Source organism: Choloepus didactylus, chromosome 15, assembly GCF_015220235.1.
Source record: "Choloepus didactylus isolate mChoDid1 chromosome 15, mChoDid1.pri, whole genome shotgun sequence".
NCBI classification, from domain to species: domain Eukaryota; kingdom Metazoa; phylum Chordata; class Mammalia; order Pilosa; family Megalonychidae; genus Choloepus; species Choloepus didactylus.
The window spans coordinates 84,217,776-84,243,657 of NC_051321.1; the positions used below are offsets into that span (position 1 = coordinate 84,217,776).

The following is a 25,882-nucleotide window of genomic DNA, read 5'->3' on the forward strand; positions in this document are numbered from 1 at the left end:
CTGGCTTGGATTCTTTTTCATTTTTAGAGTACTCTTTTCGTATACTGAGATCTCATGAGTGGGGATTTCACCCCGACTCCTACTGAATAAGGCACTTTCCGGCTCTTTCGTGTGGCCTCTGTTGAGATCTTCTTTGAGTTTTGGTTTTTGGTCTTCATTTTGGCTCCTTCCTTCATTTTGGGAAATTCCAGGTCTTCTGATTCTGCTTCTCTGAAGACTCCTCTTAATTATATGCTTTGCCGCCACGGTGTTACCTCTCCACTGTCTTTCCCCCATGGCGCGATTTCGCTAAGGACACCCCAGAACTCCAATGGCATCTTTGGGAAACTGGAGATCTCCCCACACTGGTCATCCAACACTGCCATCCACACTTCGCTCACCCTCTCCTCCTTCCTTCTTTGTACCACGTCCAGCCTTTCCTTGAGCTCCTTTGAGTCCTTTCCTTCCCCGCCAGCCCTCAGCCCCTACAGTCACTGGTGCTTTAGGGCCCCTCTCCCTAATGGGACATTCCAGGGACTTAGGGACCCTACCAAGCAACCACCCGAGGCTAAAAAAATTTAACTGGAAACAGACTGGAGAGTTTACCCACTCAGCTGCCCTTGGAGACATCCTGTGGTGTCTCCTTGTTCCCCCCAAAAATTTAGCCCACAGCCCCCGTAAGATCACACATCATGGCACAAATGATCTTAAAAGTCTCCTCCACGAATATTGGTGGGGAAGCTTTAACCCCCAGATTTGGAAGATAACTTCAGCATATCCCATCTGCCAGGAGCCAATTCTGGTAAAAATACTAGAGGGACGCAAGGACAGAAAAACAGGTCTTTATATAAATGAGTGAGTTTTGTGTTTCTGTGTCTATTTCTGACTCACGGCTAAAAATTTTTAAATTGAGGCCAACAGCTCTCTATTTGTGTATGTTTATGTATGTTGTATACTACATATGTGTACTATTATCCTACCCCCGGATGGTAGGACCAAATTAACTTATAGAATCCCTTAAAGGAGTCCGCTTCTAATTGGCTTAGAGATAAATAAGCACTTACATAAATTAAATAGTCCTAAATCACCCAGAAATTAAGGAAATTAAACTTCTAATACTTCCAATGTTTTACAAAAAGTATTCTTATAAAAATAAACCCAGATGTTGTAAAAATTCAAGGTCACATAATTTACATAAATCTGTGCCAGACAGGATTAGTTTAATGTTGTTAGTTTGATTACAAAAAAAAAAAAACAACAAAAAATATCTACATGTTTTCAATTATCAGCATTAAGTACAATACAAGCATAAGTCTTATTCTACTGGAGTATGTCCTTCCTTAAGTTATACCAGTTTACCGATCAAATAAGTTGGCACTACATCTATTAGATGCTTAAGGTGATGAAAAATGTGGTTTGCGTTTAACCAAGTCAAGTCATTACCTGACAAACTTTATTTCAACAGCAAATATGCTTTGTAGGATATGGGCTTGAAGACAGATCCCAAGATCTTTTGATAACTCAAAACCTCAGGCTTATGCTCCATTACGTACGGGAGGTATGCAGGAGGGGTTTTTGTTAATGAAAAAGCGCAGTTTTGTCCTAGAGCACTCAACTGGTTGTTGGAGAATGAGAAAGACATGCAGCACAGATGAGCCAAAGGCTCCGAGCATTTTCATGTGAGGCTGATGCTAAAAGGTGGCACCTGGCATGCTCACCCCCAGAGATGTGTGTGCCTGGCTGTCCACACTCTTTCCTCCTGCAGAGGCCTTCCCTGCCCCCTCCCTGCACCCTCCGCCCCATCATCTGTCATCTGACTCAGGGCTGTCCCAAGGGTCCCAGAGAGCCTCAGGGTGGGGACCGAGTCTCTAGCCCCCACACAGGGCACCTGGCTCCACCTCATTTCCCAGGAGCAACACACATGCACCCCCCGTAGAGCACAGCCCTGCCTGCCACTCTGCTAATCATCAAAACCAAACAGGCTTGTGTGTCAGTCGCTAGAACCTTGGCTGATGAGCCTCCTCCCAGGAGAGATGGGCACCTGCAGTGTGATTTCAAATGCAGCTTCCAGAAAACTGGGCAGAGGGCCAAACCCTGGGCACTGTGGGAAAGGCCAAGGCACAGCCTCCCCTTGGCAGTCTCCTGCCAAGGGCCAGCCTTTGCTTCCTGCTCGGCCACCTGCCCGATCCTTTCCATCGCGGACGGCTGCTGAGAGCCACCCTGACGGTGCGCAGAGGCTGCAACTTGGAGAGGGCACCTGGCTTGCCCAAGGCCTCTGGTGGGGTGGTGGGGTGCTGGGATGCAAACCCAGTTCTGGCTGACTCTGAAGCAGGTGCTCCTCTCCTGGTCCTGCTGAGGGTTTGGGGTCAGACACGCTGTCCCTGCAGCCACGACACTGGGGGAATGTGGGGAAAGTCGTTCAGAGCTGCCTCGGTATCTGCCAGCTGGTGAGGGATGAGCACAGTGCACAAGACAAAAGGTTTACAGTCCCTAAAACCCTGGGAGGGCACCCAGAGGGCTGGGTTGGGAGAGGGCAGGAGGGGCAGGAGTGTTCCCCCAGAGCCGTGCCTGCTTTCTCCCTTTTTCTCCCAGGATTTCGTCTCCTCCATTCCTTCCCTCGCTCCTTTCTTCCTTTCCTTTTTTCCTTCCCTTTTTCCTCTTTCCTCCTTCACCTCCCCTTTCTTCAGTTTTCAGTGGTTTGACTGTTTTATATGTTTTTTCCTTGTATTTATCCTGTCTGGGTTTGATCTACATAGATTGGTATTTTCAAAAGGAATTGGAAATTTTTCAGCCATAATTTCTTCCCATATTTTTTCTGCCCCATTACCTTTCTTCTCTCCTTATGGGACACTGTTAGGTATTGAATCACATCCCCTACAAAAGGCACGTTCGGGTCCCAACCCCTGGCCCTGCAGATGTGAACCCATTTGTAAACAGGATCTTTGAAGATGTTATTGGTTACGGTGTGCCCAAGTAGAATGAGGGTGGCCTGACTCCAGTATGGCTGAAGTCCTTGCAAGCAAAGCAAATTGGACCCAGAGAGAGAAGCCATGGGGAGCAGCCAGAAACCAGAAGTCAATGGAACGCAGAAGTGAAAGGAGAAGACACAGCTCTGTGGCAGAAAAGCCAAGAAACCCCAAGATTGCCAGCCAGCCAGAAGAAACTGACCCAGGAGGAAGCAAGCCTTCCAGCCTCTGAAACTGAGCGCCAATAGATTCCTGTTGTTAAGCCAACCCATTGGATGGTATTTGTTTTAGCAGCTGGGAAACTAATACAGACTCCAAAATTATATGTACCCTGGACTGCTCAATATTGTCCTAAGGGCTGAGTGTTCAGTTTTCTTTTTTTTCTATCCAGTTTTTCTCTCTGCTGCTCTTTGGGTAATTTCTATTGACCTGTCTTCAAGTCCACAGATGCTTTCTTCTGCAGTGTCTAACCTGCTCTTAATCCCTATGGTTCAATCTACAACTTACGTAAAGGATGTATCATTCCATGTGTTGTGATATGTTGTAAGGGGAAAAAAGCAATTTGTCAGAAAATGAATTTTTCCCTTATACTTGTAAACGGGTTTACCATCTGCTAGACTAGCTCACTCAAAGGCAAGCAAATCTGCTCTGCTCAAAGACAAGCCTGTGTTGTTTACCCACCTCACTAGAGAGCAGCACCTTCTACAAGCTTAAGACGTAGAAGGCAGAGGGTTTAGCCATGTATAAGTAAAATCTACCTTGTGTACGTGTTTACAACCTTTGGTTGTTCCTGTAAAACATCATTTAACAAGTGACGTCTTTTGTACTCATCCTTGTTCCTGGGGATATGACGGTACAGAGACGCATGACAGTGTGATTTGATTATCAGACGTCACTGTTAGAATGGGTGGTTTCCCCAGCTGGATGCAGACTTCCTGCTGAGAACTTTCTTCGACCTGCTTGCACTGCCCAGAGTAAAGGACCTCTGCAAACAAGGATCCCTCAACATTGGGCAGAGCCAGACTGATAAATCCTGGGAGGAAGGCAGGGGTGGTTTCCCTCTCCGATCGCTCACAAAGCCACTTACGTAACTGGCTGGTGTTTGGGTTTGCTAATGCTGCCATTATGCAAAATACCAGAAATGGGTTGGCTTTTATAAAGAGGGTTTATTTGGTTACAAATTTCCAGTCAAAGGCCATAAAAAATGTCCTAATTAAGGCATCAGCATGAGTATATCTTCACCAAAGGAAGGCCAAAGGCATCTGGAAAACCTCTGTTAGCTGGGAAGCCACGTGGCTGGCATCTGCGGACTTGGGTTGTGTTCCAGCTCCTCTCTCAGTTCCTGTGCTTTCTTCAAAATGTTGCTCATGGGGTGTTTTGTCCTCTTTTAGCTTCTCCAGAGCAAATGCTGGGCTAGCATTCCCAGCAGCCATCTCCAAAATGTCTCTTTGAGCTGCTTCCCAAAATGTCACTCTCAGCTGCTCTGAGGTCCTTCTGTTTATGAGCTCTTTTATGGGACTCCAGTGATTAAATCAAGATCCACCCTCCACCCTGAATGGGCGGGGACCATATCTCCATGGAAATAATTCAATCAAACGTTTCACCCACCGTTGATTGAGTCACATCTCCACTCACTTTGATTGAGACACTCAATCAGAGGATTCCAACCTAACCAACACTAATACATCTGCCCCCACAAGATTGCATCAAAGAACATGGTGGTTTGGGGGACATAATGCATTCAAACTGGCAAAGCCGGTTTGATGAAGTCGTTGAATGAGGAAGTGTGTTCAGCGAGTGTATAAGTTTCCCACAGCTGCTGCAACACATCACCACAAAGGCAGTGGCTTAAAACAAGATAAGTGTATTCTCACACGGACGTCTCAAATCAAGCTGTCGGCAGAGCTGCTTTCCTTCTGGAGCCTCTGAAGGGAGGATCCATTTTCCTGCCCTTCCCAGCTGCTAGGAGTTCCGCATTCCTTGGCTGGTGGTGCCTTCGGTGCTCACCACTCCAACCCCTGCCTCTGTCAGCCCATCTCCTCTTTCTGCCTTTGACCCTCCTGCCTCCCCTTATAAGGACACTTGTGATGATGTTGTCCCACCTGGGTCATCTCGGGGAACCTCCCCTTCTCCAGATCCTTAACTGAGTCACATCTGCAGAGATGCTTTTGCCATGTGAGGTTCTAGGGATTAGATGGATGCCTTTATGGGGTCACTGCTCAGCAATGACACAACTAATGAATGGTCCCTAATTTCCTTGATTGCCTCTTGCAGTTGATGTCTTTGGTGTTTCATCTTGCCTATATGCAGTTCAGGGGTTTACCTGTATGCAGATTTTAGATCCACAGCCTGTCCTTCCGGTCTCATTTTCCACATTAGCCCACAGCCTGCCTCACTCTCTCCCCTTCCATGGCTCCCACACCCCAGCCCTATAAGTGTGCACATGTGCACACACACTCACACGTGTGCACAAGCATGTCCACAATGCACACACATGTGTAAGCACACACACATGCATGCACGCACAATCTGCTGAGCTCCTGCTCACCCCCAGTGCACATTCTTGGGCTTTTTCAGCAGAACCCATCCCTTTGCCCTCTGCTTTGGCTCTGCCATCTCCACTAGCCTTTTGTGGACCCCAAGGCTGCCCTCCCACCAGACTGCATACGCCATGCAGGCTGAATTTATTTCTCACTTCTACAAACCCAGCTCAGGACCATGCACTGAGTCAGAAGCGAGAATTCACTCCTTCATTCAATGCCTCTGCATGCCAGCCAGAGTAGCTCAGTGAAGGATGATTGTGGGGAGTGGGGGGCTTCAGGGAGTGCAGGGACACATGCTTCCTTTGGCTTTCAGTCTTGGTGGTTTCATCTCTGAGGGATGTGAAACTAGTGGGAGAGGGCTGTTTCCCACGCTGGATCCTGATGGGTTCATCTCTAGGGGCTCCAGGTACCAGGATCCAGGCAGGTAGGGACTGTGAATGCCAAGAGAACATGGAGAGGGACCAGTTACAGGGTTGGGCCCCGGAGAGCTCCAGGGAGGGCCTCCTTGGGGGCAGGCAGGGCAGCAGGTGGCTTGGGCCCACAATCCCCGTCCTCTCTGAGCTTCAGTTTCTCATCTGTGAAATGGGCACATAGATACTGGGTGTCCAAAGCTTTGGGGAAGCATCTGTAGGATGGAATAACCAAGGCCTGGCATGGAGCAGAGGTCTGACCTGCTACATTTTCTTTCCCTTTTCTCTTTTGGGCAACCTGGTTTGTGCAAGCAGTTTTTGAAACCTTCCTCAAAGGCACCTTCCCAAGGGGTACAAAGCCACTTTGTTTCTTTTCACGATATTTTCTTGACCTTAAACAAGGTATCTAAAATCGACAGCTCACAGATCTGTTTTCTTTGGTAAAAGGTGTTTTATAATTAGGAAATTTCACATATAAACAAAGTTTCCAACATGTTTTCTTTTTTTTTTTTTACCAATGGGGAAACTGAGGCATGGACATGCCAAGTCTGTTGCCTGAAAGCCCAGGTTTGCCCGTCCTGGAGTGGGCTGGCTTCCTGGGCCATCTGGCCTCCCACCTGGATGAGATGGTGAGATTCCAATTCAACCTGGGGCTCCAATGTTGGGGTAGCAGCCGGCCACCCTGAGCCAGAGCTTTGTTCTTCAGAAGGTGATGCTGTGAGAAATCTGGAACCATCCCTGGGGTGTCCAGCCCTCATTCAGACCCGCACAGATCTGCACGGCCAGGCAGAGCCCTTCCTCGAGGGCCAGGCTTCCTGCGGCGGTTGCCTGCCGTGACTTCACCACTGCACAGGAGTGGCCCTGTGTCTCTGTACCGGGGACCTGCCCGGAGCAGATGGATGTTTTTTAAACACCCTCGAAAACCCGGGGTGTCTGTGCTTCGGTCCTGGCTGGTTTGGCAGCTCCACCAGGGCTGTGAGGTCCAGGCCGCCAAACCTTCCCGGGCTGGACAGGGGTCCTGCCAGCCACTCCCACACAAAGATGGGCCAGTGCAGCCCCCTCCCTCGGGAGCCATGTCTGATTCTGTATGGAGCAGACGGTTAGGTATCAGTGAGAGGATGACAAGTATTGGGCAGTTGTCAAATCTTTCAGCAGAGGTGGCACTTTTCTAGAAAGAGTCAGGGACAAATGTCAAGTCAGATTCACTGATGGTTTGACTCTCTCCTCTTCCCCTTACCCAGCTCGGGGCCTCGGGCCTCAGTTTCCCCATCTGTACCACGATGGTGATAACAGTGCCCTCCTCAAAGGCCGTTATGGCAGCTAAAGGAAAGGTGTTTGTTTTGGGTCAGACACAGTGTTTGGTGATTGTAAAGAACTTATTACACTATTTGCTCTGTTGGTGTTAGTTTCATTCTCCTCAGACTGGGAGAAAAAAAGTAGTAATATATTTTTCTTTCTTTTTTTTTTTTGAGCATGTACTTTGCACCAGACTTTGAAATGAACATTTTACATCCTTTACTTTGTTGATCCTCCTGTGAACCGATGGCAGAGAAGCTGTTCTTGTTGGTGATTTAGAGATGAAGTGAGGCCTTAAAGCATTGCCTCATGGGTGCCAGGTCTCACAGCCACACGGCTGGGCCCCCTGCCACTAAACCACAGCTCCCCCACCCCAGCAGCCTGCCTTTCCGAAGGCAGGAGAGTTCCCGGATTGCGCAGGGACAGCTTTCCAGGTAAAACCCAACACAGTAGCTTTCCCTCTTCTCCCAAAGCCAAGCAGCATCCTAAGACCCTGAGCAATGGCCGTGGCCCCCTGGGGGTGGGGTGGGGGGTGGGGAACACCCCGCCTGGCACTCGGCCAGCCCCACATCCTGAGGGAGATGCCAGCGAGGTCTCATGGAGGCCTCTTTCCGGGGCACGGCTGTGCTAGTTTGTATACATTTTGTCCTGCCAAAAGCCATATTCTTTAATGCAATCTTGTGAGGCAGATGTATTATGATTGATTAGGTCGGAATCTTTGGATTAGGTTGTTTCCATGGAGATGTGACCCACCCAACTGTGGGTAATACCACTGATTAGACTATTTCCATAGAAGTGTGGCCCCATCCATTCAGTGTGGGTCTTAATTAAATCAATGGCGTCCTATAAGAGCTAAGACAGAAGGAGCTCACTACTGCAGCTTAGACATTTTGGAGAATGCCATTTTGAAATGCAACCTGGGAGCAAGCAGACGCCAGCCACGTGCCTTCCCAGCTAACAGAGGTTTTCCGATGCCATTGGCCATCCTACAGTGAAGGTAAACTTGTGTCGATGCATTAATTTGGACATTTTCATGGCTTCAGACTATAACTTTGTAACCAAATAAACCTCCTTTATAAAGACCAAATCCATTTCTGGTGTTTTGCATAATGGCAGCATTAGCAAACCGGAACAAAGACCCTCCTGAGGACTCACCAGGCCAAGGGAGACCAAGGAGCAAATAAGACGCCCCGCTCTGCTCGGCGTTATCCCATCCCAAGTACCACGGAAGCGTTGTTCTCGGGGACGCCCCTTAGCCTCCCAGGGCACAAGGGTTCCAAGGGACTGGCTATGGGAAAGCTCTGCGCACGCATAAAGAGAGGCCTTTGGTTCTGGACGCGGAAGGCTTGATTTTCCTGGGTCCCGTTGCCCTTAGAGTCCCTGCACTGTTCCATCCCCCCGGTGGTGATGGAGCGGCCCTGTGTGCGGCCTGCAGGGAGGAGGCGGCCCGGGTGCAGGCAGACCGCACGCTAAGTGCCTGAGTTTCGTTTATGGCGAGCTGCATGCCACCCTGCACTCGCTCAGGTGCCTGCCTGCCTGGGCCAGGCCTCTCGGGGTTCTCCCAGAACAGGGAGGCCCTGGCACCCTGGTCAGTGGTCACTGGGGTGGGGTGGGCGGCCACCAGTGGAGGCCGCCAGGGTTGCCTTCAGGGACAGTGGAGCTTTGTTCCGACCTCCAGCTTCTACGGGCTGTGCAGATGCTCTGTGAATGGCACTGTTGTGGTATTTACAGAAGATTCTACAAATAGCACCGTCTCAGGCTGGGCCTGGGAGCCAGGCTCAGGAAAGCTGCAGTGGCGGGGTGGGCCAGCTCGGGAGCTCGAGCCTGGACAATGGGGTCTCACAGGAGGGACGTGGCAGGATGTTGGGTGACCCCAGGCTTTTCCGGGGCTCCAGGGCATCCTTTCCCCTGGAATTGCCTGGCACCTCCCTCACACACCCCCCCCCCCCCAATCCTCCCTCTATGGCTTCCCCCTGGAGTTCACTAGTCTGGAGCTGCTCTGCAGCCTCTGAAAGAGGGGTGGGGGCTGTGACATCCTCTGGAATTTACAGGGGTTCACAGGCTCTGACATTGACCTGTGGGTGTCAGGAAGGAAGGATGCTTTTAGATTTCCACAGAAATTGCTTTATTGAGCAGCCAGAGAAACCTCAAAGACCCTGAATCATAGCAGCCAAAGACCATTAACTGGAATCTTTCCAGAAGGATGTATTCTTGAGACTTGGAAAGCAGCTGGAGGAGAAGAAAAGGACATGGATTTTGGAATCAGTCAGAGCCAGGCTCCGACTCAGCTTCTCCCCTGACTACCTGGGTGACCCGGGACATGTTATTTTACCACTCAGAGTAGCAACGCCTGCATCTTTAGAAAATCAATGGCCCAGAACCCACTTTGCAGGGCTGGTTGAGAAATCCCAGGCCCGATGCACAAAGAACAGCAGGGCTGAGTCTGGCAGAGGAGGTGCTGGGCAGATACTAGCCTCTATTCCCTTCCACATAAAAACCACCTATTTAATGCATAAGCGCATCCCACGTGCAAAACATGCCTGAAGTGTGGCTGACAAACATGGCTGGCCTAGAGGACACCCCTCTTGACCAGGTGTATCACAAGCCTCTGACCAGGTCTTTCCAGTCTCACTCCTCCTGCACGCCCAGCAGGGCTTCCCAGCAGCAGGGCGCAGGGAGCCTGCGTGGGACAATAGGGAGGGCTGGGGCCTGCGGCAAAGTGGAGAGGTTTATATCTAAAAGCCATTTTTGTCCGTTTAGGCACATGGAAAGAGTCTTGAGACAACAGAAGAGGGACCATTTAAGAAAGAGTTGCCGTGTATTCTAAGCAGGGCCACCCAGCCGTGCCCCACCAGCTCCCTTAGAGGGGACATATAAGGGGGGTTTCCGTCCCCCATCACCTTCAACACACGCTCCTAACTCCTCCTCCAAACCGTGTGGATTTTGGATTGGGACTTTGAGGCTGGCTCCTTCCTTACCGCATATACTTAGCTCCCTCCCTCACTGTCATCCTTGCTGGAATGGATCTTATGTCCCCCTTCCCACCTCCCCTTAAAGGTTGTGTAGCGAGGGATGTGTGAGGCCTGCTCGGTAAGTGATCCGGAAGGCTCTATGCACAGAGCTCACCCTCAATTCAGGCTACAACTGAAAACTAGACCCAAGTTAGGCAGCCGTGGGCAGGGCCAAGAACACAGGGGTCCCCAGACGCAAGAGACCACGGGTGGACGCCCAGCCCAGCCAGGGACATGAAGTCACTTCCTCTCCTTGGGCTGCAAACATACGTTTATTTATTTTTTAAACTCATCTGGAAAACGGGAAGGCAGGGCTAGGTGATCTCCAAGGACCTCTCCGCTCTGATCCCTTCTGAGCCCGTATGTTACAACTAAAAGAGCCCATGGTTCAATCATTTGCAAGATGGATTGGGAATTTGAATGGGGTTAGTCCTTCACTGGAAACGTGCTTGCTTCTTCTCCACCCAGACTGGGGTGGGGCAGGGAGTGGCTGCTGGCAGGCAGCTGGCTCTGGCCGTGGCCTTGCCACAGGGTCTCACTAAGTTGGAAGATGCTGGTCTCTCCCAAAGGACCTCGGTTGCACCAGCTCTGGGGGGTGGGTCGGGGGAGGCAGTGATCAGTATCGGCAGGACATGCTCCCCCCCCCACGAATCCTTTCCTCTGAGCTCTCCTTGGATGGTGGCAACCCTAGGGGGCCGGGGCTGTGAGCTCAGGTGAGCCTGGGCCCAGCGAGGCCAGGAGCTCACCAGGGGCCCCTGGGTGGGTAGTGGGCAGTCAGGATCCGAGCCCCGGGTGGCCTGGTGCCAAGGCTGACCGTGCTGGGCCCGGTTCTGCATCCTCAACCACAGGGAACGCTCTGCTTTGCCCAAGTGAGCTGAGGGCCTGGCTCTCCTTGTCTGTAACCAGGAGGTGGAAACTACTTCATTGCCAACATCTCTCTCCAAAGAGCCTCTCTGCCTCCAGAAGCGGTCAAGGTGGATGGGGCACAGTGCAAAATCCTTAGCGGTGGCTTTGCAGGGACGGGGGCCATCAAAAAGGAGTGGGCCGTGGACCCTGCTGGGCCAGGTGTGAATCCTTTTGTTGCTGGCTAGTGGGGTGTTCCCAGGGGCCCCAGGAAGGCTGGGGACAGTGACAGTTTACTAACTGATCCTCAAGTATTTCAGTTTTACAAGTTCCTCCCAGCAGCCCTGGCGAGAGCCATCTGAATGCCTGCCTGGGATGGAGACCTCTGGGGCAGGAAGGAGTTTGGAGCTTGCTGGGCTCAGGGCCTCCCGTGTGGGAGGCTGGGGCAGGTGGGGCAGGTGGGGCAGGTGACATCACTGACTGTGGCCCGGCCTGCTGAGTCATAAAGGACTGACCTGAACCCGTGGGGAGGGCCAGCTCCTGCAGGTCTGGGTGAGTCAAGGCACGGACCCACTTATTACCCCACCCGCAGCTGGGGCTGCTGGCTCCTGGGCGTCTGCGTGGGGCTGGAGTACAGCGGTGCCCCAGCAGCTCCAGCCTCACCCCGGGGGGGCAGTGATCTCCCGTGCCCCCAGAGGAACTCAGGTTGGGGAGGCCCTGGGAGAGGAAGCAGGCCCTGCTGAAGCCACAAAGGAGAGGCAGCTGGGAGCCCGGTGACCTCACGGCTTCCTGGGGCAGAAGGGCAGGGGTAGTTTGCATTAACGAGTGGCCTCTGACTCCTTCCAAATTGGATATGATGAGGGTGTGTCAAAGTGCTTTAGTTTCACGTGTCGTTGGCAAAGCGCACAGGCTGCTTTTATTTTCACTCTCTCTTTGGGGTTCTCAACTGCTCTCTGTCACAGAGAATGCCCAGCTTTAAGTTATGCAGTATTAGAATAAAATCAGCGCCGAGTGGAAGTCTGGAGGGCAGGCTCCAGTGCCAGGCAGGCTGCGTTGGGATCTGGGCTCTGAGCAGCCTTGGGCAGGCAGATCAGCGCCTTGGTTTCCTCATCTCAAGAGACTAATAACGAGGTGGCTGTGAAGACTAAATGAATCCTGATGGATAAAGTGTTTGGAAGAGGACTGTGTACATAGTAAATGTGATATGCATTATAAGTGTTATTATTTCTTTACTTTCACCAAAACAACACTGGCATTATCATTTTATAGTCTCATCCAAAGCCTCAAGACAAATCATCACTTCTATTATTGGGCATTTTCAGTGCCAGTTCAATCCCCCCTTAATAACCCGGTGAGGTTGTGATGTTCTTCCCCTTCGCAGACGAAGCAGCTGCTGCTGAGAGACAATCCGTCCCCGAGGCTGCACAGAGTGGTGGCCGAGTCAGAGCTCAAGCCCAGGTCTGCCCAAGCCCGAGCCACAGGAGCTTCCAAAGTATCACTCGGTCTCCTTGTAGCCAAGCCCTTGGGCACCTTACTTGGCTCCAGGTCACCCCTTAGCATCTCGGTAAAGTGTAGGAAAGAGGGGCAGGGCCCGTTTCAGGGAAGGACAAGTACCTGCCTGTAAACTGGGTATGAAGTAGCTTCCCCAAAAGTCCTATCTTCCCCTCATTGTCACAGTTTGACCTATCTACTCCCTGAAGAAGTCCCTTTTATAGGGGACTGTCGTTAGTTAACTTGCCCTTGGGGAGAGGGGGTTGCACTATCTCCAGGGCATATGCTGAAAACAAACAGGGGCTACTGTTTGACATTAGAGCTACCTAAGGCTGTGATACCAAGTGGGGCAAATAAGGCCAAAGCTTAAATGGAAGATCTGGGGCAGGAGATATCCACAGGGGGCTTTGAAAGGCTCTGACCTATTCCTGGGGATCTAGAAGGCCATGTATGGCTGCAAACAGAAACCAGAAAGGTAGCCAATCTCTCCCTTCTGACTGACTTTGGAGCCTTGTGCAAGCAGGAAGTGAAGACTAAAGCAGAGTCATAAATATCAAAGCACTGAAGGTGTGCCTCATCTCACACACACACACACACACACACACACAGAGATACACACAAACATGCATGCATACATTAACACAACACGCACACACAGGCACACACAGACATGCACACACAGAAACACACACACAGACATGCACACAGGCACATATGGACACACACACAGACACACACACAGACATGGACACACACAGAAACATACAGACACACAAACTCAGCCAAGGGTAAGAGATGTATTGGTTCAGGCTGTTAATATCTCTGACAAATCATTAGCTGACCACTGAACTAGAAGAGACGCTAGTGGCTGCACACTGTAGAGGATACAGATGTGAGAACTAGCCCAGGGAAGTCGCTAAACAAGCAGCAAACACAATTACAACAAAACAACAACAGCAACAAACCCTGGGGGAGAAGGTGAATCTGACTTGCAGAGTTGTCACGTTATTTTAACTACAATGTCCACTTTCCAACAAAAAATTACAAGGCACAGAAAGAATCAGGAAAGTGTAGCCCACACCCAGAAAAACAAAACAGAAACAGTCAACAGAAGCTGTCCTCGGCCCAGATGTTGAACTTCCTAGAAAATGATTTCAAGTCAGCTATTAAAATATGTTCATAGAATTAAAGCCATGTCTAAAAATTTAAAGGAAAGTATGAAAGACATGTCTCAGCAAGTAGAGAATATCAAGAAGAATAATTATGAGAAGAACCAATTAGAAAATCTAGATTTAATAAAAGCCCAATAACTGAAATGAAAAATTAACTCAGAGGCTCAATTGTAGATTTAAGCTGGCAGAAGAAAGAATCAGTGAGCTTGAAGATGGGTAGGTCAATTGAGTTTACCCAGTATGAGGAGCAGGGGAAAAAAAATGAAAAAATTAGTAGACGTAGAGACCTGCGGGACACCAATAAGTGTCCCACATCATGGGAATCCAATGGGAAGAAAACAGAAAAGGGACAGAAAGAATATTTGAAGGTATAAAGGCTGAAAACTTCCCAAATTGGTTGAAAAATAGTACACATCCAAGAAGCTCAATGAACTCCAAGTTTGATAAAAGCACAAAGATTAACACCTAGACATATCATAGTCAAACTGTCAAACAAAGAAAATCTTGAAAGCTGCAAAAGAAAAATGACACAATTACATACGAGGCATTATCAATGTGGCTGAAGTTAACTTCTCATCAGAAATCATGGACCTGGACAGCATTTTTAAAGAAATTTTTAAAGAAAGAAAACGAATGCCAATCAAGAAATCTATATCCAGCAACACTATTTCTCAAAAACAAAGGAGAAATTAAGACATCCCCAGATAAACAAAAACTGAAAGGAGTCAAAGTCAAGATGGCAGAGTGAGATGCTTCAGGGCTTTGTGCTCAAAAACAACCTGCAAGAACTGGCAGAACATTATTGTGAGTATAATCAACAGTGCTGAACTGTAGATGAATGTGGTGGAAAGGGGAAGTTTAGAGTCACCTGTGTCAACAGAAGGAAAGCTGGAGGTTAAAACATGGGAATGTATAACACAGAGAACCCTGTGGTGGACGATGACTATGATTAATGTACAAATATGAAAACTTCTTCCATGAACTAGAACAAATGTGTGACACTATTACAAGGGGTTATAATACAGGGGTATATGGGAAAAAATGTCCCTATGGCAAACTATGGTCTATAGTTAACAGTAGTATCTTTCTTTTCATCCCATACCTTCCTCCCCCCTCATTTACTTTTTTAAAAAATGTTTTAATTGAAATATAGTCACATACCATGCAATCATCCAAAGTGTAAAACAGTTGTTCACAGTATCATCATATAGTTGTGCATTCATCACCACAATTTTTGAACATTTTCATTACTCCAAAAATAAAAATAAGAATAAAAATAAAAATAAAAGTGAAAAGAACACCCAAACCATCCCATATCCCCCTCCTCCATATTAGTCATTCACTTTCTGTCCACACCTTTCCACTCATCTGTTCATAAACTGGGTAAAGAGAGTGTGAGCCATAAGGTTTTCACATTCATATGGTCATGCCATATAAGCTATATAGTTATACGATCGCCTTCAGAAATCAAGAATACTGGATTGCAGTTCAACAGTTCCAGATATTTCCTTCTAACTAATCTAATAAGATAAAAACCAAAAAGGGATACCTATATAATGCATACGAGTTACCTCCAGAATGACCGCTTGACTCCATTTGAAATCTCTCAGCCACTGAAACTTTATTTTGTTTCAATTCTCTTCCTCCTTATGGTCCAGAAGGCTTTCTCAATCATACAATGCAGGGTCCAGGCTCATCCCCAGGAGTCACGTCTCAAACTGCCAGGGAGATATATACCCCTAGGAGTCACGCCCCACGTAGTAGGGAGGGCAGTGAGTTTACCTGATTAGAGAGGCCACATCTGAGCAACAAAAGAGGTTCTCTGGCGGTGACTCTTAGGCACAATTATGAGCAGGCTTAGCGTCTCATTTGTAGTAACAAGCTTCATTAGGGCAAGCCCCAAGATCGAGGGCTCAGCCTACTAAGTTGGTGGTCCCCAATGCCTGAGAAAATATCAGGAATTACCCAGCTGGGGAAGTTTAGTATTTCCACATTTTTCCACAATCCCTCAAGGGGGCTTTACAAATACTTTTATTCTCTTCTCAGATTATTTTGGGTTGTATCAGGGTTTCGTGTTAACCTGTACAAACCAACAAGGTCTCATTCCCTAATCAATGTTTGATGTAATTATGGCATTTGAGTAAACTGACCATACAAGTTAAATTATATACTGTGCTACAGAAAATATAGGTTTTGCACCATATTACTATCTCTTCCTTTGGTCCCCCACAGAAGCCAAAGTTTTCAAACATGGTTAATATCATCCTCTACCCTTTAGTCTGATCTACCCCAATCTCAACCAAGTCCATTTCGTTCATATCTTCAATCAAAGTCTGATCTCCTTTTCAGTCTCATCAATAGTTGATGCATGGGGCAATAGCAACACTCATGCCTCTAACTCCGGCTCTGAGTCCCCAGTGCCACACAGACACCCGAAGCTCCAGGACCGATCACGCCACACACAAACACCTCAGCATCTAAAAATTTAGAAAGAACTGTTACAACTCATGAATAAATGTGACTGCTGTAAGAGGAACCTTTACATAAGCCTTCCCCTGGTAACCCATGCTCCCAGATTCAATTCTCAGAGTTTACACATTATTACTGGTCCATATTAGTGAGGCATTATAATGTTTGTCTTTTCATTTCTGGCTTATTTCACTCAACCTATTGTCCTCATGATCCATTCACTTCGTTGCATACCTCACAACTTCATTCCTTCTTGCTGCTGCCTCATGCAAAAACATTCTTATATTTGTACATTCAATCACACTCATTGACCACTCTAGGTTTCACTAAGTTATACAGTCCCAGTCTTTATCTCCTAACTTTCTTTCTGGTGCCATACAGACCCCTAACCTTCCTCTTTCAACCGTACTCACAGTCATCTGTTTTCAGTGGACTTACAATATTGTGCTACCATCACACAGTGCTGTGCTATCCATTTCTAGATCTACACAATTAATCCTCTAGAACATTCTATACTCCTTCAACATCAAATGCCCAATCTCTATCCTCTTTCTATCTCCTGATACCTTCATTTCTACACTCTTCTCCAAACCTCTCACCCTTGTCTTTTCCCATCTGTCTGTAGCTCTTCCTTTAGTATTTCCTGTAGAGGATGTCTCCTGTTCAAGAACTCTCTGTGTCTGTTTCTCTGTACATATTTTAAACTGTCCCTCATTTTTGAAGGACAGTTTTGCCCTGTGTATAGAAGGCAGCTCACAGAGCTCTCCTACAGAAGGCTGTAGGAGAGCAGTCAAGTGGCTGGCTGGGGCAGGGACTGCTGGCTGCAGGACACACAGTGCAGTGCTGAGATATGAGCAAACTGTTTCCCGGGGAAGAGGGACATTTGTATCCAGGTAAACGAGGGTATTCCTAGGGCCACATGCACATGCTGAAGACAAGATGCATGCACACAAAGGACCAGAGAGGTCCCTACTATGCTTCAGACTGGAGCTATTCTCCAAACCCATTGTACAGATAAGCTCTGAAGGAGAGCACCTGGACAGGTCAAACCTGCAAAGACTGGGAAAAGTGGTTCCTTCGTCTTTTGTTAGCTGCTGGCATTCAAAGAAAGCTCTGTCTTAGCGTTAGCTGGATGCAAGCTTAAGGAAGAGAAGCCTTAGAGTCTAAATTCCATAGAATCACATTAAAATATCAAAATGTCCAGGTTTCAACAAAAGAGGACAAAACATAGAAACAGGAAGCAATGGCCCATGCAAAAGAGAAGATTAAAGCTAAAGCATTAGAAATCATCAACAAGGAAGACCAGAACTGACAAAGACTTTTATAAAATGGTCCTAAATATGCTCAAAGAGCTAAAGGAAAACACTGACAAAGAACTAAAACAAATTAGGAAATCAATGGAAGTGCACAAAAAGAATATCAATAGAAAGATGGAAATTATGAAAATGAATCAAGCAGAGCTGAAGAACACTGCATCAGAAATTAAAAACTACCTAGAGGGATTCAAAGGCAGATTGAAGAGAGAAGAAGAATTAGACAGTTGAAGATAAGGCAGTAGAAATCATTCTGAGGAGCAGAAAAAAGAATGAAGAAAAGTGAATGAGAAACCTGTGGGACACCATCAAGTATACCAAAATACACATTGTGGGAGTCCCAGAAGGAGAAGAAAAAAGAAAGGGGCAAGAGACTATTCAAAGAAATAGTGGCTAAAAACATCCCAAATTTAACAAAAGACTTGAATATACACATCCAAGATTCTCAACAAGCTCCCAACAGGATAATTCCAAATAGATCCACACAACAACCTATTATAATCAAACTGTCAATTGCCAAAGATAAAGAATTCTGAAAGCCACAAGAGAGAAGCTGCCTGTCATATACAAGGGAACCTCAGTAAGATTAAGTCCCGATTTCTCATCAGAAAACATGGAGGCAAGAAGGCAGTGAGATGACATATTTACAGTGCTGAAAGCAAAAAACTGCCAACTAATATAATTCTATATCTGGAAAGCTGTCTTTCAAAAATGAGGAAGAAATGAAGACATTCCCAGATAAACAAAAACTGAGAGTTCATCTCCACTAGACTGGCCTCCATGGGATGCTAAAGAGAGTTGTGCAGGCTGAAAGGAAAGGACAATAGATAATAGATTGAAATCACATTAAAAAATAAGGACCTCCAGTGAGGATAACAACAGGTTAAAGATAAATGCCAGTACTACTGTATTGGTCTGTAACTCAATTTTTTTACTTCCTATAGGATCTAAAAGGCAAATGTATAAAATGCAATGCAAAATCAGTGATTTTGGACTTATAATGTATAAACATGTAATTTGTGACAAGGACTACATAAAGGTGGTGAGATGGAAGGTATAAGAACATAGCTTGTGTTACATTGTTGAAGTTAAGCTGTCCCAAAGCAAAAAGATTGTTATAGATGTAGGATGTTAAATGTAAACCCCATGGGAATTGCAAAGAAAATATTGGTGAATATACAAGCTCGTAGACACAGAAATTAGAGTACATGTCACAGGGGAGGGGGACATTGGAGATGAGGAGTTACTGTACAATGTGTGTTGGGTTTTTGTTTGGGGAGATGGGAAACTTTTAGTAAGGGGAGGTGATAAGGTTATGGCAATATTGTGAATGCGATTAACCCACTGAATGGCGTGTTTGGGAGTGGTTGAGATGGGAAAGTGTATGTTGTAGATAAACTTCCACAATTAAAAAAAAAGAAAGAAAATAAATAGGCAATGGCAATTAAATGCAATACATGATCCTGTATTCAATCTTAACAAGGGAGGAGAAAAGGCTCAAAGGGACATTTTTGGGACATATGAAAAAATTGGAATTTATAAGCTTTATATCTATGTTCAATTTCTTGAACTTGATAATTGCATTTAAGGTGGCTGCTTACATGAATATCCTTGATCTTGGGAAATGTACAAGGCAGTAATGAGTGTTCAAGGAGCATGATGTATACAACATACACTCAAGTATTCTGAAAAATGGATAGATAGATAGATAGATAGATAGATAGATAGGATTTGGGTATCTAGGAGTTCTCTTAAGGCATTATATTATTTTTCTAACTATCCTGTGCACTTGGAAGTATTTAAAAATAAAAAGTTAAAGAAAAAGAGTATCATTACTAGTAGACTGGTCCTACAAAAAATCCTATATGGATTCCTTCAAGGAAAATGAAAGCACAATATGTGGTAACTTGGATCCACATAAGAAATAAAGAGCATAAATAAAGATAACTACATAGGTAAATATACAAGACAGTCTTAATGTAATTTTGTAGCTCTTTTCTTCCCCTTTCTGATCTAAAAGTGACATGAACAGACCCTTGCACACTGATGTCCATAGTGGCATTATTCACAATTGCCAAAAGATGGAAACAATCCAAGTGTCCATCAACCAATGAAAGGATAAACAAAATGCAGTATACACATATGATGGAATATTACTCAGCAGTAAGAAGGAATGATGTCCTGGGACATGTGACACAATGAATGAACCTTGAGGACATAATGCTGAGTGAAATAAGGCAGACACAAAAGGAAAATATTGTATGATTTCACTAATATGAACTAATTAGAATATGTAAAGTCATAGTCATAAAACTTAGAATATAGGCTACCAAGAGATAGAATGAGGCTAGAGAATGGGGAGTGGTTGCCTAACATGTACAGAATTTTTAACAAGGTACAGAATTTTTAACTTAAGTATTTGGAAATGCATAGAGGTAAGGGTAGCTCATTATTGGGATTATAAGTAACAGTGCTGAATTGCAGGTGAATTTGATTGAAAGGGGTTATTTAGAGTCATGTATGTCACCAGAAGGAAAGCTAGAGGTTAAAATATGGGACTGTATGAAACAGTGAACCCCGTGGTGGATGATGACTATGTTTACCAGTACAAATATGAAAACTTCTTCCATGAACTAGAACAAATGCATGACACTTGTACAAAGAGTTAATAAGAGATTAGTATATGGGGAGAAATACCTATTGAAAACTACAGACTGCACTGTTAACAGTAATATCTCAATATTCTTTCATCAACAGTAACAAATGTACCACACCAATACTAAGGGTCAATAATAGGGGATAAGGGGTATGGGGTGCTTTCTTTTTTATGTTTATTTGTATTTTCCTTTTTGGAATGATGAAAATGTTCTAAAATTGATTGTGATGATGACTGCACAACTAGGTGATGATACTGTGAGACACTGTATATTTTGGATGGATTATATGGCGTGTGCATATATCTCAATAAAATTATTGCACAAAGCAATAATTGTAACACTGCGTTGATGGGATTATGATGCATAAAGATGCAGTTAATATGACAATAATGGCATAAAGCAGGGGAGGGAACACAGCTATACTGGAGCAAGTTTTATATACTATTGAATTTAAGATAGTATTAATCTGAATTAGATTGTTTTACATCCAGAGGCTAATTATAATCTCCAAGGCAACCACTAAGAAAATAATAATTAAAAAATCCTGTAATGAAATTATAAGGGAACGAAAATGCTACTCTTAAAAAATACCTATGTAACACAAAAGGCAGTAATGGAGGACCTGAGAAAAAAAATACATAAGGTATATAGAAAGCCAACAGCAAAATAGCTGATGTAAATCCTAACTTATCAGTAATTACATGAAATATAAATGGATTACACACTAAAATAAAAAGGCAAAGATGAGAAGAATGTATTTTTAAAATGACAAAACTTTATACTCTCTACAAGAGACACAATTTAGATTCAAGGACACAAATAAATAGAAAAAGATATATGATGCAAACAGTATCACAAGAGAGCTGGGGCGGCTATAGTAATATCAGACAAGTTAAATTTTAAGACAAAACAACAAGGGTACCAAGACAATTCAATGGGGGAAAGAACAATCTTTCCCACAAAAGGTGCTGGGACAACTGGATAGCCACATACAAAAGAAAGAAACCATATGTCTTCTTCACACCATACACAAAAATCCACTCAAAACAGATCATAGACTTAGAAATGGATCATAGGCCCATAAAACTACTAGGAGAAAATATAGGAGTAAATCTTTGTAACTTTTGGTAGGTGACAGTTATTAGATATTGCACTAAAAGCACAGGTGACCAAAAAAAAATAAATTGGACTTAATTAATTTAAAAACGCTTGTGCTGCAAATGAGGCCATCAAGAAAATGGAAAAGAAAAACTGCAGAAAAGGAAAAAAAAATACAAATCATAGATTTGATAAGGGACATGTATCCATAATATATAAAGAACTCTTACAACTCAACAATGAAAAACCAAATAACAATTTAAAAATAGGCAAAGAATTTGAATACACATTTATCCAAATACACACACACACACACACACGGATGGCCAAAAAGCACATGAAAAGATGCTCAACATCATTAATTATTAGGGAAGTACAAATTAAAACTACAATGAGATATCACTTAATACGTATTAGGATGGCTAAAATAAAAAGACAGACAATAACAAGTGTTGATGAGGCAGCAGAGAATTTGGGACACTTACATATTATTGATGGAATTGTAAAATGGTGCAGCCGCTTTAGAAAGCAGTTTGGCAGTTCTTCAAAATGTTAAACATGGAGTCACCATATGATTCTGCAATTCCATTTTAAGGTATACACCCAAGAGAAATTTTGTTCACACAATTGTTCATTTAAGCATTATTCATAAAAACCCCAAAATGGAAACAACCCAAATATCCATGAATGGATGAACTGATGACTGGATAAACACGTGTTCTACTCACACATTGTAATATTATGCAGCCATGAAAAGGAATGAAGTTCTGACATGTGCTACAACACAGATGAACCTTGGCGACATCATACACTAAGGGAAAGAAGCCAGTCACAAAGATGGGTAGTGTATGATTCCTTTTATAGGAAATGCCAGGAAGAACCAAATCCACAGACACAGAAAGAGGCTTAGCGGTGTCCTCGGGCTGCGGGGGTGGAGGTGGGGCATGGGGCTGGGAAGGTGGTCATTTCCAGAATGGGAGGTGACTGCTAACGGGCACGGGGTTTCTTTTTAGAACGATGTGAAAATGCTCTAAAATTAGATTGTGGTGATGGTTGCATAACTGTGAACATACTAAAAACCACTGAGTTATACACTTTAAACGTATGACTTTCATGGTATGTGAAATTTATCTCAATACAGCTCTTAAAAAATTCCAGTGATGTGGTGTTTTGGTAAAGATCTCAGCAAAAGTTGTAATCTGGGCAGGATGTAATTCAGACAACCTGGTAGAGGGGAGGTTTGATAAGGAGAGCAAATTTAGGGGCTTGTTTAGGTGGAAACTCCCCCTTTTGGGGCCCAGAAATTCCTGAAGGAGGCTCTCCTGGAGGTGTCAGGACCCTGAGAGAAGCAAGATAAGCAGACACTCAGCCAAGGAACTTCTTGTCCCCGCCTTTAGGAGTTAGGACTCAGAGCTCTCTGGGAGGTTTGCTGCCCTTTTGGGCAAGGTCAGGAACTTCAGACCCCCCAGGACTGCTCCTCCCTGGGGCTGTAAGACCCTCCCCTGCCCCGGGGGCCAGCAGTGTTGACTCTGGCTGTGTGCTGGGTAAACAGAACTGCTCATAAACATGATTACCAGGGGGCAGTTGGCCAATCTGGGCCAGTGACAATTGCTGCCACAATTCCCTGCACCCCAGCTGGATGGCCACTGAGCCTCCCTCAGGGCAGGATGAGAGAGGGCACTGGCTTTTTGTGGTACCCTCTGCCCACAGCCCCCCATCCACTGCTAGGAGCACTGAGCAGTTCTGAGAAACAAAAGAGAATCATTTGAGGTTCAAGCTGATTGGGACCTTTGAGATAATCCAGCCTTGCTTACTTCCTTCTGTATAGATGATGAAACTGAGGTTCCGAGTGCTACCCCAGCTAGAGAACGGCAGTGCTCAGACTGCCCCCATTTTACAGGGGGATGCAGAGGCTCAGAGATGAGGTTCCCCCATCTGGGAAACGGAACCAATTCCTTGGCCTGAGGCTGGTTCTCTTTATAAAAAATCCACAGATCTGCTACGGGGATATCTGAAAGGGGAAGAGGTCACAAAGAAGGGTGTCTCAGAAACAGCAGGGGACCTGTGCAATCCCTGAGGCACAGACGTGAGGCCTCGGGATCCACATTCCTGGAGTGAGGAGGCTCTCCACTGCCTTCAAGGTCAAGTCCAGCCTCCCTTCCAGACAAAAACACTCCCACACCACCTGGCTTCTGCCATCCGTGCCCGCTGGCGAGCAAATAACAGCCTGCCCTTGCCCTCAGGAAGCTTCTGGCTCACCGGGAAAGGGAGACGGATTCTGCACAGATAATGTCTATTTACACATTTGGAAAAATACAGGATGGTAAGTGAGCAAATGAGAGGGAAAAATGGAGTCAGGGGTCAGGGAAGGCGTCTCAGGAAACAGTGACACTGAAGCCCAGAGAAAACTTTGGGGTCCCCAGGTCAAGAGGGGGCTTCAGCACGAGGTGCGTGAGCAACGCCAGTGGCAGGGGAGAGCGAGGCCACTGGGAAGGAGAAGCTGGGGGTCTGCAGGATGCTGTATTGGGGGGGGGTGCATGCTGAGGCTGGGGACCACGCTGACCCCTAGAAGAGGGCTTTAGCTGCCCTCGTAAGTGCCACTGGGGGTCCCTGGGGGTCTGCAAGTGGGGAAGCAATGAGATCCAACAGCCACCTGAAAAGTTCCCTCTGCCTGCATTGGAGGATGCACTGGAATGAGGAAGGGTCCAAGAGGGGAGCTGTCAGGAGGCCCCTGCAGGGGTCAGTGCAAGGTGGTGGTGGCTGATGGCTGGCACGCCATGGGGTCCCACAGAGAAATTCAGGTATGTTTTGGAATTACAACTGGTGACGGCAAATTGGAGGAGAATGACGAGATCAAAAGTTGGGGTTTGGCCATATTAGCTTTGCAATGTCCAGGTGACACTCACCGGAGGGCTCTGGTGGGCCTGGCCTCAGAGCAAGGTCTAGGCTGGAAAGATGTCCAGACAGACGGCTGGTACTGAGGCCCCAGGGCTGATGTGTTTGCTGACATGAGGGCAGAATGGGACAGGGCAGGAGTGAGCCTGGGGAGAGCTATTTTAGGAGCACATGCAGGAGCAGGACCCCAAGGGACGGGACCTAGAGGCAGGGGGGCTAGGAGCAGCGAGCATAGGGCCTGACCGCTTGGGGTCCCCAAAGTGCCCGGCCCTAGCGCACCTGCCAGTGCCGACATTTGCTCTCTGCAGGCCTGGAAAGCCCTGCCCGGTTTTCTCTGCCGGGCTGGCTTCTCCCATGAGACCCGGCTCAGGTATCACCTGGTCTGGGAACCCCCTGAACCCCCCAGTCCAGTCACCTTTGGGGCTGAAGCTGTATCCTCCCAGCACTCTGTCCCAGAAAATGGTTAAATGGGCAGACGGCAGCGTGGATGGCGGCTGCGTGTGAACAGTCCTGGAAGACTTGGTGGAAAAAGGGAACTCACATAAGGTGGTGGGCTCAGAGGCTGTACAGGAGTTTATCCTGTTACCCCGGATCGGTGACAGCACACCCTCTCCGCCCTCCGTCCAGGACAGAAGGATGCCTCTGTCTGCCCATCTGACACTGGGTCCAGCAGCAGCGGCCCTGCTCTCAGGCCATGCTCCAGGGGAGCTGCTCTTTGTCCATCAGGCCAGGGCCGTGGGATCTGCCGTGGGAACCCATCACCAGCACTTGCTTTGACTACAGCTGGGTGACGCGCTGAGTGGGGCTGGGCTTTCCCGCCTGGGCTTGCCGCTGCGACCCCCGCGGTGTCTGGGCCCACCCAGAGGGGACTGCAGTCAGCTCCCTGACTCTGATCTCTCACTAATGTTCCCCGAGCACAGACTCTCTGTAGGGCTTGCTGCAGGTTGCAGAGGGGATGAGATGACTCCCGGACTGTGGTGAGTGGGAGCTGAAAAATGTGTTCTTAAACCTAATCCATCCCTGTGGGTGTGAGAAGGGAGATGAAAGTGGGCGAGATCCAGGAAGGGAGACACTGAGGCTGGAGGAGCCCTGGACGCTGCAGAGGGCTGCACGGGGAGGGTCTTGGAGGTTGAACAGTCTGTCTGCGTCCCCAACACGGTCTTAAACAAAAGCTGACTTGGGGCTGGGCTCACTTCCACACCTTTTTCTCCAGGTCTCAGCCTTGGGGCACAATGCAAAGTTGAAGGGAATGGCACTGGCCACTGAACAGACCCACTGCAGAGCACTAAATGGCAGAAGCATCTGGAAACACTGCCTCAAAACAATGAAATCAGATGGGGGTACCCAGAATTCAGAGCAAGGACATTTGCCCTCTGCCTGTTGAGGTGTGATCCTTTTCTACCATTCAGATCCTGCTCACTGACCTTTCCAACATCTATGATGTCTCCATTTTGCAAAGATCTGCTAGGAAATGATATGAATTGTGCTTCACCCAGCACACTATCTCCCTCCAAAGCACCTGCTGGCAACCCCCACGGGTCCACACTGCCCACCTGTAGCTCTGCAGCTAGCAGGAGCCCAAGGGTCTCCTGGCTAAAGTGCTGAGACTTTGGATTTTACAGACATGCAGAAGAGACCCAGTAACGAAATTCTGGCACCAATGTATTCTCATGGCTCTCTTCATGGTATTACAGATCGATCATTTGCTCTTTTCTACCTTATCAAGTACACTTTTAGAC

The 25,882-nt window shown here is 46.7% G+C and overlaps 1 protein-coding gene across 6 annotated transcripts in view; it reads right to left on the bottom strand.

The window, feature by feature from the left end:
* Nucleotides 1-25,882, bottom strand: part of ARHGAP22 (Rho GTPase activating protein 22) — a 214,898-nt gene that overhangs the window by 54,407 nt on the left and 134,609 nt on the right. The window lies entirely within an intron of this gene.